Source organism: Mytilus edulis, chromosome 7 (assembly GCF_963676685.1).
Source record: "Mytilus edulis chromosome 7, xbMytEdul2.2, whole genome shotgun sequence".
NCBI lineage: Eukaryota > Metazoa > Mollusca > Bivalvia > Mytilida > Mytilidae > Mytilus > Mytilus edulis.
In genome coordinates this window covers 75,753,116-75,767,693 of record NC_092350.1, presented here as the reverse complement: position 1 = coordinate 75,767,693, position 14,578 = coordinate 75,753,116, and positions in this window count along the sequence as shown.

Genomic DNA, 14,578 nt, shown 5'->3' with positions numbered 1-14,578 from the left:
ATGGCCTAGCGGACATCATGTTCTGTGAAAAAATGTCCACCTGGATTAAATAATATAATGTCCATGTTCATGAACACTTTTCCTACCTGAGGACATATTTTCATAGGAAATTGTGTCCTGGACAAACTTTAAAAAAAAGTAAATATTGTCCATGGACAGTATATACATGTACTATTAGTGGGAGATATAATGGACATAATTGTGCAAATCGTGATACAAGCATGAAAATTGGTATATGGGTGGATTAAATAATATTAAAATAAAATCAACTGCTGGCCATAAAAAATATCATTTTTTCAAGATAGCCACCGCTCATTTTGCAAATGGCGTCTTATCCAATTGGTCACATTTCGTAAATCTTTTGAAAGCTGTGTAATAGGTATAATCCAATGTAAGTTTTGATAAAACTTAATTACAGTTCCTGAAGTACGAAAAAACAATACCTACATGAATAAAAAAGTGACCTCTGGTCCCAAAATGGCGGCAAAACGTTGAAAATGTCAATTTTATCATTTCAATCAACTTAACAAGAGATATCACTGACTTTGTTAAGTTCAAATGCATATATAGTTTGTTTAGAAAGACAGGTTGCTTATCTTATAATTATCTGACAGTTACCAATACACCAACCTGTACACTGCAGGCCAGAACGGTAGCATTTAGATACCAACACAGCTGGATTTCTTGCATCCGTATTTAAAAAAATCATGACACGAGAATCAGCGGCAACCTAAAAAGTCCATTTTTGTTTCCAATTGTCATTGTTTTTTTTTTACCCAACTCCTGTGTAAATGACTTGGTATATGAAACTGTCGAATGCATAAATCTGGACGAGCCCAAACATGTCCACCTTGATATGCTTCTCTTTTGATGTGCCCAGAAGATTAAAATCGTTTGCAGGGAAGCAGCGGCCTTATGATGCTATTCCGCCTACCACAGTTAATGATAATGATTTTGTGGTAGGCGGAACAGCATCATAAGGCCGCTGCTTCCTTGCAAACGATTTTAATCGTGCCTCCTTAACAGCAAACGGTGATGTTTCCGTGCATGATGCAAACAAATACTTCTATGATGTCCATGTCTGTGTCTTCATACAAAATCGGGCAAAAAACGTCCGTTACATCTGAGAAAACTTCCAATGTCTGCCAAGCTGACCTCTTCACTTTTCGATGAAGTGCCGACACAGTGTCACACCCACTAAATGCATGGAAGAAGGAAAAGCTTCTACTCGAGGACCAAACGCATTTGATATGACATGTATAGGAAGCCATCGAAAGTCTTTATTCCTTAAAAAACCTATCAACAATTTGTGCACACCTAATCTTGCGAGTACTGCAATTCCTAATACTACTACATCTATGTCAGTACTACTTAAAATTACTTTTTACAACCATTTTCAGCAGCATGCTTATCATGGAAAATCATTTGTGTATCTGCTTTTTTATGGTTACAATGGGATAGCATAAGCATTTTCATTAGTCTCTAAAATGCAATTCTGTCGGCAAGAAACTTGAACAATTCCGTTTTGTTGTCATCTTCACAAGGAAAACTACTCCAAACCCTTGGCGTTCTACCAGAACCAACAACTTTCCGTCTAGCACCAGTACTTTGCCTTTTGTTTTCGTCCAAGCCTTTAAATAATTAATTTAGTAAACATCAAATCGATGTCTACTCTTGGATACTTATCGAAGGAAGATTTTATGTAAGGCAGTATGATATCATTTACATAATCATCAAATATGTTTGCCCCTAGTGGTGGCAATAAATTAACCATTGCTGCCACACCAAATGAATGATAAATCCGTCAAAATTTTTATCAGTTGATGGCAAATCGCAGAATGTTTCAAGTATACCCATTTGCTGCGATTAAATACCTCATCCTGACACAAAGACGGAGGGGCAATTTGGTTCTCATGGCTTAAGAAGAAATGAAAAGTCTAGAAAAGAGTACCCAATCAGTGTTCAGGTTCTCTAGCTTTGTTTTTTGACAAAGAAGTTTCCAGTTTTATTTTACGGCTTTTATATGGAAAAGTTCTTTTTCATCTGGTTAAAAAATGCAGATTCTCTTCGTTTCATATTTGCTTCCAAAGATCGTACTGTTTGGACCCAATATCTTGGAGTTTACATATCTTACCTACTTCTGAATCAACAATTTCCTTAAAAGAGTACATTTTGTACAAATCTGACGACTCTTCTAGAAATGGATTTCCAAACTCGTTCATCACTTTAGAAAGCCTTTAAAGTTTTTCGAAGAAATCCGTTTGTGTTTTCGTAGAGTCTTCATGCCGTCATTCATTTGTTGTAGAATGACTCAAGCCACTGAATCTTTCACATTAATCTACCAGTCTACTGACTTCTGTTCCAGCTACCATCCATCGTCTCGAAAGGATCTTGAATTAAACGTATGGTACCAACATCGCCGTTCACGACTCATTATTCTGTGTTTGTGCCTGATCATTTATAATATAAGAAATCAACTTGCTGGTCTTACGTTCAGTAAAATTACCATTTACAAATTTCATTGCAATGTCCTGTGCATGGGTGATGTTTGTGAAGGGAATCGATATCTTGCATAATTTACAGGTCAAGACCATGATTGGTATCATGCTTGATATGGACTGTTTGTAAAGTACGATATCTGACTCGTGATATGAGCGTTCTACTGAAGGCACATGAAGTTCGTTATTCATAATTAAACGCCAGAAATTACACTGTGGTCGATATGACTCTCTTTCACCGTTATGGAATATCTGTTATATAGATGATATCGGATATGTTCCTTATGTCATAACTACAATCCCGTTCCTTTTTCACGAATGTGACCTACCGAATTAGACTTTTTACGTTTATTTGTGACATTTTTACCTATTGTGTCTGTTTGTTTTGTTCACGCATCATTATCAATATTATTAAATTTGATGCGACTGTCGTACAAGTGAGAGGTTTAGCGCTGTAAAACCAGGTTCAATCCACCATTTTCTACATCTGAAAATGCCTGTACCAAGTCAGGGATATGACAGTTCTTGTCCATTCGTTTTTGATGTGTTTTGTCATTTGATTTTGCCATGTGATTATGGACTTTCCGATTAGATTTTCCTCTGAGTTCAGTATTTTTGTGATTTTACTTTTTCCTTACACCCGTTGATCACGTACTTGAGCCATGAACTATATTTTCTGTGTTTACGCTTTCATAACGACTAGACTTATCAATTCAAGCAAACCACATGCAGTTATCTGATGTGCGTGTCCATTCCTAATTACATTTGACCATACTTGAAAAGCATCTGCCATTCTAGGTGTTGCAATATCGGCTTCAGTGAGGGCACATGTCCACCCACTATCACGCAATATATCACTCAGAATTTTAAAACAAGCCATGGACAATCCACCAAACATGACGATAAACTTTTTTTTAATTTTTATTATTTATAACTTCCAATTTACAACATAATATACACAAATGTAATAGCAATATATAATATATATAAATTTATAGATATTATCTAATGAATACATCTTTCTATTAGGAAGCAATTTTTTTTTAATATACAAATATAAGATAAAGAGTAAAGCAGTTTGAACACCGGAGAGAGAGAGATAGAAAGAGAGTGAGAGAGAATAGTATGGTGAGTTTTCAATATAATTCATCTAGAAATTTTAGTATAGTAAATACAGCATTTTTATTTATAACATGTATAATATTAAATATAAAGTATATACATTTTTGTACTTAACTAAGTAATATATCAAAAGCATTCCATTCTCTGAGAAACTGATGTTCACATTTGTTTTTCATAGCAATATTTTTATCCATTTCATACACATATTTCATCTTTTCTTTTACTGAGTTTATTGACAGTTTTTTTTAAAAAACATCTGGAATTATAAATATATTGCTTTATGGTAAGAAAAAGAGTATTTTCTGCATTGCCTTTTGATATTTTTGCAGTGTTACCAAACAAAAAAACTTCTTTTGTAAAAAGTACACTAATCCCATTGGTTAGAAACCAATTTTCAATCTGTTCTAATAATAATTGTGTATATTCACATTCCCAAAATAAATGTTCTAATGTTTCAATTTCTCTATTACAAAATGTACAATTTGGATTATCATAAATCTTAATTTTAGGAAGAAATTTGTTTGTAGCTAAGATTCGATGATTGAATCTATACTGTAGCCACTGTAACTTAGTATTATTTGTGACAACAAATGGCAGTTTATAAATTTTTTCCCAATGATTTTGATCAAATCCAAAAAATTCAATCCATCTTATCTGACTAGTGGGAACACTTCCATTTTTATTTAAAACAATATACATATCTTTAGATCCTTTTGGACTTTTAACAAGTCTTTTAATAGCAAATGGAATTAAAGGTAGTTCTAATTTGTGATTTTTTCCCACAAATGATTTTGATGCTTGATGTATAGCAGATATAATACTATTATATCTCATGAAATTCACATTTATCTGATACATTTCTTCTATCTTTTGATGAGAGAAAAACGTCCCATCTTCATTTACAATATCATTTATAAATCTTATACCATTTTCAAACCAATCTTTATGAAAAATAGGTTTATTTGCTACCTTTTTATTATTGTTAAGCCAGATTGGACTAGCAAGAAAGCATTCCCAACTGTCATATTCATCTTTTTCTCTAAGAAGTTGCCATGCTTTCAGAACATCTTGCCAAAATTTATTTTTGATGTGTTGTTGTAATTTTTGGATATAAACACTTCCACAACCATAAAATTTTTCAAGTTCTACATGAACATTTGACAAAAAAACATTCTGCCATTTGTTGTCTGTTTTAAATAATCTCCTTATCCATGTACACTTCAGTGCTAAAATAAATGCACTAAGATTTGTCATTTTGAGTCCACCATCTTCAATATCATTTTGTAAAACATCTCTCTTAATTCTATCAATTGGTGAACTCCATATAAAATTGTACATAAGTTGAATAACATTTTTTAAAATATCATCACTTGGATTTGGTAAGGATATAAACAAATGATTTAAAATAGGCAATATCAATGTCTTTACTACAGTAATTCTACCAATAACAGTAAGATTTCGTTTTGACCATTGTCTAATTAATTACACATTTAATTTGTACAATTTTTTCATCATAATTAATTTTTACAATTCTATCAAGATTAACATCAAAGCTTATACCTAATATTTTAAAACATGTTTCTTCCCATGTAAGGTTTCTATTTTGGCATAATACCTCATTACTATACTTTTTATTTCCTATCCAAATAACTTGTGTGTTAGAAAAATTAATATTTAAACCAGATATATTTCCAAACCAATCTAATTCATTTAATGCTTCATTCAAAGATTCTTCTTTACCATCTAAAATAAGAGATGTGTCATCAGCAAATTGTGAAGATTGTGCTCAACTTGCGTAATTGTAATACCATTTATTTTATCATTATTTCGTATTTTTAGTGCTAATATCTCAGCACAGAGAATAAAAATATAAGGCGACAAGGGATCACCTTGTCTACAGCCTCGTTCTATAGAAAAAAAATTCTGATAGACGTTCTCCCTGGTTTACAGCTGATTTGATATTGTTATAAAAAACTTTAACCCAATTAATCATTGATTCTCCAAAATTGAACAACTTCAAGACACTGGTTAAAAATTCCCATGAAATCGAATCAAATGCCTTTTCGAAATCTATGAGCAGCAAAAGTCCTGGAATATCTTTTTCCTCAGTAAATTGCATGATATCATAAATTAAACGGAGATTTTCTCAAATATATCTCCCACTAATAAATCCTGTTTGATCGAAATCTATCAGTTTATCTAAAACTGTTTTAAAGCGTTTTGCTATAACTCCAGAGCCAATTTTATATTCTGTATTTAATAAAGATATAGGTCGCCAATTTTTTAAGAAATGTCTAGGCTTATTTCCTTTTGGCAGGCATGTAATGATTCCTTGTTTTTGCGTAACAGATAGTTCACCAATCTCAGTACTGTAGTTCAAGGAGTTTACAACAAAAATTTTCAAATCTTTCCAAAAAAATTTAAAGAACTCTGTGGAGAAACCATCAGATCCTGGTGTTTTATTATTTTTCATATTTTTCAATATCAAACCAGCTTCTTCAATTGTTATTTCACCTGCAAGATTTGTTTTCTCATCATCAGTTAGTTTTTTAAATTTTATATCTTTCAATCCTTCTTTAAGTTTACTGAATTTATCTCCCTTTGACTTGTCTTTATTCTTGTATAAATTTTCATAAAAAGATTTTACTTCTTTTAAAATATCTTTTTGTTTTGAAATTACATCTCCATTTTCTTTTTCTACTTTTGGTATTATCTTATTTGTAAATTTTTTTGATTCTAGTCCACAAAAATAGCTAGTAGGTTTTTCACCCTCTTCTACCCATTGTATTCTTGATCGAATTATCTTCCCTTTAATTTTTTCTTTTCTTATATTTTCTAATTCACTTTTTTTATTTTCCAAAATCTGTATTGAACCTTCATCTACCTTTTCTTCCAAAAATAGAATTTCATTTCTAAGATCTTTCTCTTGTTTTTCTTTTACCTTTTTCTTATAACTTGAATAAGATATAGTTTTACCTCTAATTTCCATCAACATTGTCTCAAGAAATAAGTGACTGTTAATATTAAAATGGAGATCTTCATTATTCATGTCTTTAATTCTATCTATATCATAAACAGGTGTTACATATTGTTTTTTAACTTCTACTATTTTTTCTTTCACAATCTTTATATATTCTGGATCATACAATAATGAATTATTAAATTTCCACAATCCTCTACCTCGATCAAAAGGATTAAATTCTAGATTTAATACAACCATATAGAATGATCAGAGCGATAGCTAGGCTCAATATAACAATTTTTCAAACAGCATAGTAAATCTTCAGATAAAAGAAAACAAATCTAGCCTTGCTTGTTTAAAGGGGGTTCTTTTTCTCAATGTGAAACGCTTCAAATCTGGGTAAAGTTCACGGAAAGGATTAATGAGACACCTTTCCTGAATGATTTCTAAAACTTTCTCCCGAGCATTTGGGTTATTAACATGTAAATAGTTAAAATAGTCTATATCAGGGTTGAGAAAAAGATTAAAATCACCACAGATCATATAGCTATCATTACCAAAATCATCTATAATTGACATAATTTGATCATAAAAAATTGGAGTATCTATCTTTGGTCCATAAATAGTTACAAATGTAAAATGTAAATTATCAACAACTAAGTCTAATACTAAATAATTGCCACCAACATCTTTTTTTTCTTTTAGGACCTTAAACTCAAAGTTGTTATTGAACATAACTGTTACTCCTCTTGAATTTGAGCTATAAGATGAAAAATAACTATCATATCCCCACATAGCTCTTATATTATTTTCATTTTCACATAAGAAATGAGTATCTTGTAAACAGTAAATATTGTAATTCTTTGTTCTTAAATAGTTAAAAACATCTCTTCTTTTAACACTATCTCCTAAACCTTGGCAATTAACAGTTAATACCTTCAGGGCACACATGATATGATGTCAGTAAATACACTAGCACATAGCATGACCTTAAAAAAATCTAACAGTAATATCTGATTATTCTCCATGTGTGTTAAAATACTAAGGAAAAACATTTCACCAACATAAAGATGCATGAAAATGATAAACAGGATAACTCACCATAAACTAAACCAAAACAAAATGTAATGGAATGATATTGCATAAATGCAATAATTAATAAAAAGAATAAAGGACTGGAAAGAAAAAGAAAGAGATAAAAACAAAAATTAAGCATCAAAATGGCAGACATTTTTGATTGAATTAATCTAAAACAAATTTATAGTTTTTTGCAGTATAATTGTTCTTTCAATTTTAAATATCCTGTATATGATTTATCAGTTATGACATAGTCAACTATTTTACAAAGTGGAGACAACTTTTATAGTATTAAGATTTGTCCCATGAAAATAAGAATAGCACTTTTAACATGTTTAAAAAATAAATCAAAGTTCATCAAGACATAATGTACATGTAACAATGAGAGTCAAGTACTAAGTTAATTATTTATTTCCTTTGTCTCAATCTAAGAAAAATGTCATCAAATATATTGAACTTCAGCTGTAGACCATCAGATATCCTTCCATATACACCACAGTTGAAGTACCATACATCGCTGAACCATTCAGTCTCATTTAGTCTTTTCATCAGTTCAAGGTTTCTTTTGGAAATGTCATCATAAAATCTTACATGGTCTTGTAAATTCTTCTTTTCTCGCATCACTCTTCGTTTGACATCACTACTAAATAATCTCACAATAAGAGGCTTTGGTCCTAATTTGTCAGATGGAATTCTATGGATGGCGACAACATCTCTTTCCTCAAGTTCTACATTCATGTCCCTTTTCACTTTACTAATAAAGTCCGTACGCAGATCTTGTCGCTCTCGCCATGGAAAGTTTATAACTCTCATGTTGTTTTTGCGAGAATATTGTTCATTGTAGTTGCTGCTGGTAATAGCTTCTCTAGTCAGTTGTTCATTTTGGTGTAGTTCTTTCTTTGTTGCAGATAGGCTTTTTACAGCTACCTCCGCTTTCTCCCTCAAGTTCTCATTTTCTATTGATAATGCATCTATTTTCTCTTGCATTTCCTCTATTACTTCTGATACTTTTTTTATCAATTTTTGTCTCTATAGATGAACTTAATTCTTTAAATAAATTCTTCACTATAGAAGTTACAATGATTTCCAGATCACTTGACTTAACAAGGTCTTTTGTTGCATTTTCAAGGTCTATCTTTTTTAATCCACCCTCCAGGTTTTGTTTAATTTCTTCTATGTCCCTTTGTATACTAATTATACCAGTCAGATCAACACTATTATTTGATTCATTTGACACTTCAGAGTGAGTCCTTTTTGGTTGTTTATTAGGTTTTTCAGTTTTTTCTTTGCCAACTTTGTCTAATTTGGCAGCTAGTAAAGTCTGAACAGTGTTTCCACATTTTCCACTCTTATTCACAGATTTGTTACTTGTAAGGCTGTTGCCTCCAGGCATGTTGTATTAAATCCTTTGTGATCAAGTAAATATAATCAATAATAGGTGAACACTTAAATCAAAAAAATGATTTTCTGTAAATCTCACAAAAGTTCCACCAAATTTTTCTCATAAGTTGGTATCCAATGATTCAGCAAATTGTTATCTATGTCTATCCACTTTTCATCATGCAACAATTCATATAAAACACAAAAAACTGCAAAAAACTGGGAGCTGACTTTTTACAGTGTTTTCAGCTCGACGGCCATCTTGATCATGACGATAAACTTATGTTCTCCGTACAAATCTGGCCATTCCAACTGAAATTGCTAAGCCAAAACCAAAGGGTTTATCTGCAGCTATAATTGATGTTTGCCCGATATTTGGAAACTTAACCACCTTTTTTACCTTATCCATCGAATGCTTGATCATTGCAACTGAAAGTGTTTTCAAACAGTGGCGTCAAAGGAGTAACACTTTATATTCGAACAGAAGAGCCTAGATGCTTACAGGAATGAATGACGACCAAGAAATGTTTATGTTTAAGAAATTCAAATCCTCATCTGTTAGAAGAACTACGATTTCCATCATTGTGCCCCTGTAGTGCGTGTAATTCGTTCTTTATTTATAAATAGTTTGTGCATGCGCGAAATTGTTTAACGCATGTGTATTATAACCTTAAAAAACGTCATCAAACAAATTCATAACATCATTAAAAACTCAAAAGCGCTAAGCATGTAATAAATAGTTCAAATGTTTGTGTGTGAATTTTGTAACATTTGCACGCATGCGCAAACCCAGAACATGTCAAATATTCATTTTTAGTATATTCGTCACGTATAAAGAAGGTATCATCCAAACCTGATATTTGTTTTACTTAAAGCAGGTCAAAGAAAAAGTTTTCCAGAAAAATAAGTATTTCAATCTTGAAAAAACAGCCATTTTAGAAAAGGTGGTGGCCATCTTGAAAAAAAATTATTCTTATGGCCAGCAGTTTTTTCTTAAAATATATATAATAATGATGCTTCGATCGTGCTAATTTTCATGCTTGTAGACATCATTTGCACAACTCCCTTGATTTTGCTTGCTAATATCTTCCACTATATATATGAAATAGTGTCAGGTGGACATTATTTCATGGGGGACATTATTAAATCCTACAAAATAACCCATTTAAAAATTAAAATAGTGAGTGCACAACTTTATGTCTAATAGAAGAATGTGTGCAACATGTAAGAATTCTGCATTTGATTTGGGTTATTATGTGCAATTTGGTTAAGTCCAGCATCTAACAGATTAAAACGTTAACTGTGAATGTAGAATTTTTGGCAGTGTTAGAAAGTGGTGAAAATTCTAAAAAGGCTATCTTTATCCCCTATGGGCCATGAAATACTACCGTGCCACCTGAATGCATCTTGACGCAGGCAAGACCCTATTTCACAACCAGTCAAGTGTTGACAGGCTAGTGATCACTGCAGATTAACTACTTAGACCATATGGCCACCACACACACTATGTATGTCTCACGTTCAATAGAATGTGTCATTCTGATGTAAATATTTTCTCCCACAAAGAGATTATACAGAAAATTGAAAAAATCTAGTTATCAATGTACAACTTATAATTTAGGGGTCGTCCATAATTGTCAACCATTTTTCAAAGTGTACAAAACGTACACATGGGTGAGGGGGTTAAAAAATCAACATTTTTACCGTACACTTTTTGAAAAAAATAAAAACAAAACAGTCAAATTATGTTTCAGTCTATTTTAAATGCAAATTTCTATAAAAAAAATAAACTGTAATAGACAGGATCTTCTTTTTATTTTATTAAAAGAATGATTGATCCTTGTCTTAAAATCAGAAAATGGTTGATGTACACTTTTTGAGGGAGAGTGGGGGTCTGAAAAAGTGTATGTTAAATTGTACACTTTGGAAAATGGTTGACAATTATGGATGACCCCTTAGGTAAAATCATGCAGAAACCTTAACAGATGTTATAAATTCACCATTTCAGAATCTAAGGCATTCTGGGTAATATTTTTTAGAGCTAACCCCAAAACATTGTTATTGGTTAAAAAAGTCTTAAACAATAGAAATTCAACCAATGACATACAAATGTAACGTAATTTTCATTTTGGTGTACAAACAATGAGATTACCCATAATCCTTCAGATCTTAAAAGTGCACATTACAAACCATAAAATTTAGATCAAGAGGCAACTTTTCTGTCACTTCCTGGTGATATATTTCTGTTGTCATGTGATCATTGATGACCTCTTTCTTTATTCCACATAAACTGTCGAAAACTATTTGAAATTCATAACCCTGCTGTTGACAAAACTGCTTGATGTTTGAAAAACAAGTCTCCAGAAGTCTGTTGCATTCATCTTCAAATTCTGAAATGACAATGTCAACAAATATGCATTAATGTTGGTTGTTGTCTCATTGACATTTACCCATCTCTTAATCTTATTCATGCATGCCAAGTACTTTCAAAACTTTTCAAAAATCAAATAAAAACACAGAAGCACGCTTTAAAGGAAAAGTTCAGCAATTTTTACATGGTTTACACTTTTTTTCAACGAGTGGTGCATATTTTTGTCTATCTCTGCTCTTTAGATTGTCTGTAGAAACATGAGGCTCTCAAGAGACTGAATCTGAATCGCCCACCTGTATTTCAGAGCAGAATATTTTTAAAAGGCAGCAAACTTGATGAACAAATTTTGTAAAATTGTCTTTAAAGGGCAATAACTCCTTAAGGGGTCAATTGACAATTTTGGTCATATTAACTTTTTTGTAGATCTTACTTTGCTGAACATTATTGCTGCTTACAGTTTATATATATCTATAATGATAATCAAGATAATAACAAAAAACTGCAAAATTTTGTTAAAACGACCAATTCGGTGGCAGCAACCCACCAATGGGTTGTTCGATTTGTCTGTTAATTACAGGGCCGATAGATCTTGACCAATTGAACAATCTTACACCATGTCAAATTTGCTCTAAAAGCTTTATTTTTTGAGATAAAAGCCAAAAACTGAATTTGACCCTTATGTTCTATTTTTAGCCATGGCGGCCATGTTTGTCAATGGATCAAAACTTCGGATACAATTCATAAACAACTTACCCTAAGAAACATTTAGTTAAAGTTTGAAGGTAATTGGCCCAGTACTTTCAGAGGAGAAGATTTTTAAATGTTAGCAAACTTGATGAACATATTGTGTAAAATTGTCTTTAAAGGGCAATAACTCCTTAAGGGGTCAATTGACAATTATGGTCATTTAACTTTTTTGTAGATCTTACTTTGCTGAACATTATTGCTGTTTACAGTTTATATCTATCAATAAAAATATTCAAGATAATAACAAACTAGAGGCTCTAAAGAGCCTGTGTCGCTCACCTTGGTCTATGTGAATATAAACTGGTGTCTCAAAACTAATAAGAGCATACAAAAAAATTCTAAATAAAATGATGGGGCTGAAGGAGTACTTTGATAATTGACTAATCAAAATTACCAAAACAGAAATAAACATGTAAATAAGCCAAGATACGATACAGATAGATATGGAGAACCTTACATGTATACAAGAGAACAAAGAAATAACTATAATTATGGAAAGAATGAACAGCAAAATAGCTATATGTACAGCCAGTCTGGACCCTCAAATCAGAATCACAATGAATATTGGCATGATAAAAGTAAAATGCAGGAATCCTTCCATCATAAGGATGAAAATACTCAGGAAAAGCTTAAATGGGTTTTACATCTCTAATGAAAGAATTGTACAACTAAATAGTTAGATATTATATTTTATTATATGTTATAGCTACATAGAAATTAATGAAATTTAAACTCATTATTCATAGTTTCTATTTTGGACTTGAAAATATAACAGAAAAATAAATAAAAATGTTATTGAGCCCAGTATCATGTGTATTGGCAATAATTTTATCATCTAGTCATAATATGAACCAATATTAACTTACAAGTTTATTTAGAATAAAGAGAAATGTCTATGTTTCAAAAGTAATGATAAAATAAAACAACAACAAAGTAAAGCGCTATTTTTGGAATTACTTTAACTTCTTTAGCATTGTTTGAGATTTGATAAAAATGGATTTTTTTTCAATTTTTTTTTTCAATATACATTTATTTTATACACACACATAGACATATTAATTAAGGATTTGTAACAGGTCAAACTGTCTATGTATTTGTGTTTATACATGTATATAAGGGAATGTGTATAGATACAAAGTGCTTATCTTGATATGGGTATATTATATATACATATATACTTTAAAAATATATACTTTTTGTTATAAAACATCTTAGAAAAAGATAAATATGTTCAAATTAAGTTTCATATGAGTTAATATACATGTACTTGAATGGGGAAATTTCTTGCATAATTAAATGTTTTATAAATAAACATGAAAACAAAACAAATGTTTTCATCTATAGATTCTATTTCTATATCTAGCTGGAATGTTCATGGATTGGGACAGAAACACAGAGACCCTGATTTCTTGGAATTGATAAACCATGACATAAATATATTGATAGAAACTTGGAAAGGGGTAGAACCTGATGTCCAAATACCTGAATATAATTATTATTGTAAGCAAAGAACTAAAGCTAATAAAGCAAAAAGAAATAGTGGGGGTATTATTGTTTACTATAAGAAAAAGTTTGAAAAAGGAATTACTTATCTAAAAAATGTAACCAAATCTCAGAATAGATTGTAGATGAAACTTGATAAGTCATTTTTTGGACTTCAAGATGATTTGTATATATGTGGCATTTATATTCCACCAAAGAATTCCCCGCATTACAATAATGAATATGAAGGTTTGGAATCAGAAATAAGTTTTCTTTCTAGTAAAGGAAATTTTTTGTTAATGGGTGATTTTAACTCAAGGGTATCTAATTATTCTGATTTTGTAGCAAATGATGAAAACAACATAAATTTGACTCATATTTTACCAGATAACTACAAGTCAGATTTTCAACTGACTAGAAAAAGTCAAGATAAAATCATAAACCCACAAGGGAGGGATTTACTAGACCTCTGTGTTTCTGCCCAACTCCGTATTCTAAATGGGAGATTTATTGGAGATTTGTTAGGAAATATGACATTTTTTAGCATGAAAGGATGCAGTGTAGTTGATTATACAATAACTAGTGAAAGTCTACTCTCCTCAGTGAATTATTTTATAGTTAAAACTCCATCATACTTTTCAGATCATAATCAAATTGTTACCCATTTAAAATGTGATGGAAAACTGCCAAATATAAATAACATTTATAAAAAAATAGATTTTGAATTCAAGTGGACAAACACTTCAAAACTCTTGCTTGAGAATGAGCTTAATGAAAAATATATATATGAAGAATTAAACAATTTTCAACAAACAAACTTTGAAAATACTCAAGATGGACTGAACAGAGCTACAGACTTAATTTCAGACATTTATATAACTTTATCACATAAGTGTATGAGAAAAAGATATTTTAAAAAGAAAAGAAAAAGAATATCTA